This window comes from Pinus tabuliformis, chromosome 6, assembly GCF_031772625.1.
Source record: "Pinus tabuliformis cultivar Carrire ecotype Pingquan chromosome 6, CPIR1, whole genome shotgun sequence".
Classification (NCBI taxonomy): domain Eukaryota; kingdom Viridiplantae; phylum Streptophyta; class Pinopsida; order Pinales; family Pinaceae; genus Pinus; species Pinus tabuliformis.
This window is the reverse complement of record NC_142292.1, coordinates 707719974-707724104: the sequence shown is the minus strand read 5'-3', so window position 1 is coordinate 707724104 and position 4131 is coordinate 707719974.

Below are 4131 nucleotides of genomic sequence, written 5' to 3'. Positions count from 1 at the left end.
TCCCTAGTTTTGAACTACCAAATTCGACCCCTTGGTGATTGGTCCTCCTCCAATACTGGAAATCAATGCTTGTAACTGGAAATGTTGTAAATCGCTGCCACAATGTTAGGAAACCTCCCCCAAATCAGCCTCCCAACAATTTCCCCGTAACCCAACTCCCCAATCCTCTGGTTAAGCTTCCTTCTAAGAGACGCACACTAGTATTGCGCAGTCTTGGGTGAGGATGATGCAAACCCTTCGACTAGCAGCTCGACCTGAGTATTTGGCTTGCCTTCCTGCTGTAATTTCTCCTTTCCGAAGTGGAAGCTCGATGAGAATACCTCCAGCAACCTTCACATCTGAATTCCCTGGCTCTACTGCTCCACCCAACACGCAGTCTCTCCCACTACGTCCCTGCTGCTCCCAAAACTGCATCCTTGTTGGCCAAGGAAGCGTACTCCTCTGCTGGGTGATCTTCTCTCTGTCTCCAATGGAAAAGAAAGCCCTCCTAGGGTGGCACTCAAAGTCCACCGAAGAGAGGGATGAGCTTCACTCCTTGGGAAGCTCTTGTGCTGAACAGCATAGTTGTCTTGGCTAACACCTCAAGAGAACTAATGTTGAAATTGTAAAATGACCAAAGATGTCCCAAATGAAATCCTCCTTGCTCTATTTATAATTGTTGGCCTCTCTCTCCCTTGGTGGCCCCCACTTTCCACTAGTTCAACCCCTTTCTTTTTCTCTCTTACTCCACAAGTGCGCATTCCCTTTTTGTCTCTCTTGTGGCCCCCACCTACAAGTGAGTTGCAATATTGCCATTTCACCCAAGCTCCTCACACTGAAATCATATCTGAAACTAAAACTAAAAAATTGTGCTATGCCTAGCACCTCCCCAATAAAATTCATTTATCTCGTGAAATGAAACAAATTTGGGAATATTACAGTCCTCCTCGCCAAAAATTGCTTGTCCTCAAGCAATGCATGAACAAGAACCCTCTCTAGTTGTTGATCCCAACTGTTACTGCAAACTATTCCATGGTCCTAGATACGCCAATGAATCAATCGTGACATCTGCACTGTCCTGTCATGAAGGAATCCCTCAATACCAAGATCCCCAGCCATCATGTCCAACGTGAAGCTCCCCTTTCTCCACTCACTATCCTGCCATGTATCAGTACCAGAAGCCCCCTTTGCATACAATAAATGAGTAGGGAATCACGATCATGATAATGTAGCACTCTGTCCAACTCCTCATGAAGCTTCCCTATTGAGTGGTCCATCTCATACACTCCAAGAGTAAACTCCTGAAGATACCACCCAATCCCTGTAGAGATAAAGTCTCGCCCACATGAACTTCCCCTAATATCTTCCTGCTGATGCCTCTGCCATGTAGATGAAGTCCCCCATGCCATCAGTGAATCACTAAATCCCAATGGAATATCTGAATGATCTCCCCCTGTATAAATTGGTTCATCCCCAAGGGTAGTTGTACTGCCAAATCCTATGATGCCCAAATCCCATGCTAGTCTAAAAAGGGTTCCACCATGTTGTTGTTGCACAACTCTGACCATGACAGTCTGCCCATCATGTGCAAGTTGTATCCTCCTCTCCTGGGATCTAATGGAAAAATACCTATAGAGCCCCAACGCATCTAGCCCAAGAATCCCCACGATGTCACGACCTACCCATCCAACACTCACCTTGATCCGTAGTAGCAACAAGGAAAACCAACCTTTCCATGCAACAAAGGCCTCAACGCTCCCCCACATGTCAAACCAAGTGTGAGTTGGGTTATCCTCTATCCTGATCCCACTCATCACAAAACAAAGTGTCCCATCAACCAACCAACTCCCCGTATTCCACAACCAAAACAACTGCAACATAATCCTGACAGTTATTGGCACCAACCTGTACCACGTCTCAAGTCCCTACATGCAATCAATAAATGGACTCCCTACATCACGAACCAATCTAGTGCATGCGAAATTTCCCTTTGTCAGCCATACCACGTAGTGGGATTTGTCATCCTACCTCCTGAAAGTGCTCCCAAATACTGCCTGGAGTCTAAACATTCGTTCGCAAGTAAGGTCCACCAACCACTGTAGATGCTCCTGAGACACCTCAGAATGTCTTGCCAAAAGGGGGTCATGCATCTCCCTGAGTGTGGGCTCAAGGGTGGTGCAAGTGTTACCTCTACAGAAGCTCAAACTACCCCCAAGCATGCATCCACCAACTCACACCCTGACCATATGCCACCGCTGGAAAGCCTCTCTTCTAATGCACCGTGTCCCATCCAACTGTCTCAGACCATCCTCCAGGGTCTTGTTGCTCATGATGCGAGCATCAAGAGACGATATCCAAGTCCCCTGTGTCAGTGTGCAATGTTGGAGAGTGATAAATGGAAGCTCACAGTCGGCCCTGTCATTAAATTGCTCTTGAAATCTGAGTATGCCAAACCCAATGGTGTGCCTGATGCCCTCATTAGGAGATCTATCTGGTAGTAACACTTCAACAACCTGTCGTGCATCATCATCCTCTGCTGCACTCAAATACGTACCCCTACACTCCTCTGCATAGCACTGAACTCCGTGGCACAACTCCATGCACCACTGGATACCAATGCTCAATGCCATGCCACCATGTACCATAGGGCATCCCATATGTGCCCATGCATCCACCACTCTACTAGTACACCCACCACGATGTGATCTACACCTCCTCATCTGCCCAGGTACACCTATGTGGCCCAACTCCTCACATGCAATCAGGAATAACGCTACCATGTCAAACCTCAATAGCTCTAGTGCCCAATACATCAATGAGAGAGCACTGTCTCCATATGATGCCCTGTCCGGTGGCCTGACGATGCCACCTCCTCCTACCAACTCCTGCCAAAGTAGTCTAATCATCCTACAATCCCATGTCAACCCAACATGCCATGACAACTCATGAAATTTGCCTGCTCCCCTGTCAATCCATCCTGTCACTAGTGCTGTCAAGAACTCTAAAGGGGATATGAAAAGGTGTGTGCACCCAACCACTGAGTCCATCACGCAGTTACTACCATCACCTATCGACTCCATGATGTGATGGAGAATCCCACCTCAATCCATCCTGTCACTAGTGTTGTCAAGAACTCTGAAGGGGATATGAAAAGGTGTGTGCGCCCAACCACCGAGTCCATCACGTAACTACTACCATCACCTACCGACTCCACGATGTGATGGAGAATCCCACCTGGATCCCAACAACAGTCTGGCCCTCAAGCCCCTCTGGTAATCCACAGCCTCTGCTGAACTGTGGCCATGGATGCATCTAACCTCCTAGCTAGCTCCACTGGATACCAACTCAATATCTCTCGCCATCCAACCCTGAGAGAGGGATCGAATGCATGAACAACCATACACAGAACATGTCCTCCATCGTGCGAATGTTGCACCCTGTACAGCTCGTGTCGCCCCATCTCACTAGTCTGGCCAATCCATGTAATCTGCCTAGGTAACGCGGCCTCTCTCTCACCAACATGCGGAGGTGGCCCAATAATTCTGCAAGCCTCATCGATGTATGCCTGAAGGGGATTGTCGTCTGAAAGTATGACATCTATGTTGGTTGTCGATGCATCTGACTACTCCTCATCGATGGCTGACTCTAAGGATGGCTGCTCATCCTCCTCTACCATGGGCTCAACATGAGCCACTAACTGTCCCTCCAAAGATAGCTCATCATGCATAACATCCTCAACAATCAGCGATAGGTAGCTACCATCTAGAAACTCTGTCATAGATGCCTCTATACCTATCGACTCCTCATCAACGGTGGATGTCTCCCAACACCTCATCAACCTCTTGTGTGTTACTATCACCTGAAAACTCGGACATGGCCTTGGACACCTCATCAATGGATCCCTCAACAATGGATGACATCTCATCCATGGGTGGCTCCTCATCAACAAATGGCCCTCTGAATGTATGCTCTACTCTCTCCACTAGGGTGTCAGCCAGAGCTACCAAAGGAATCTCCAACAAGGGTGACTCCTGCACCACATTGGACACATTGACACACTCCTCACACTCTTATGTGCCCACAATCTCATGCTCGACCTCCTCCTCAAGCTTCTGAAGTCTAAAGCCAAGTCTCCACCGGAAAAAGCACCTC